Below are 430 nucleotides of genomic sequence, written 5' to 3' on the forward strand. Positions count from 1 at the left end.
AAAAGTAAGGTTGGTGAATCTTCCTCTCACATACTTTGGACATGTTGTTGTTGTTGTTGTTAGGTGCTGTCAAGCTCGGTACAACTAGTAGTGACCCTGTGAATAACAGACTTGAATCCTCTCCTATCTTGTGCCAGTCTCACTATTTCTGATACACATGAGCCCATTGCTGAAATCACCATGTCAATCTCTCTCATAGGGAGTCTTCTCTTTCATTAACCTTCACCTTTCCAAGCATGACATCCTTTCCCAAGAAACAGTTTTACCTAGTGACATGTCCAAAGTATGAGAGACAAGTTTCATTATCTGAACCTCCAAGGAGCACTCCAGCTGCAACTTTTCCAAGATAAACCTATTCTTTTTTTTTTTCAATCCTTGTGATATTCAGTGCTCTTCTCCAGCACTACAACTCAAAGGCATCAATTCTTCT

The sequence above is a fragment of the Elephantulus edwardii genome, unplaced genomic scaffold (assembly GCF_000299155.1).
Source record: "Elephantulus edwardii isolate Elephantulus edwardi_28Jun2011 unplaced genomic scaffold, EleEdw1.0 scaffold00024, whole genome shotgun sequence".
Lineage (NCBI taxonomy): Eukaryota > Metazoa > Chordata > Mammalia > Macroscelidea > Macroscelididae > Elephantulus > Elephantulus edwardii.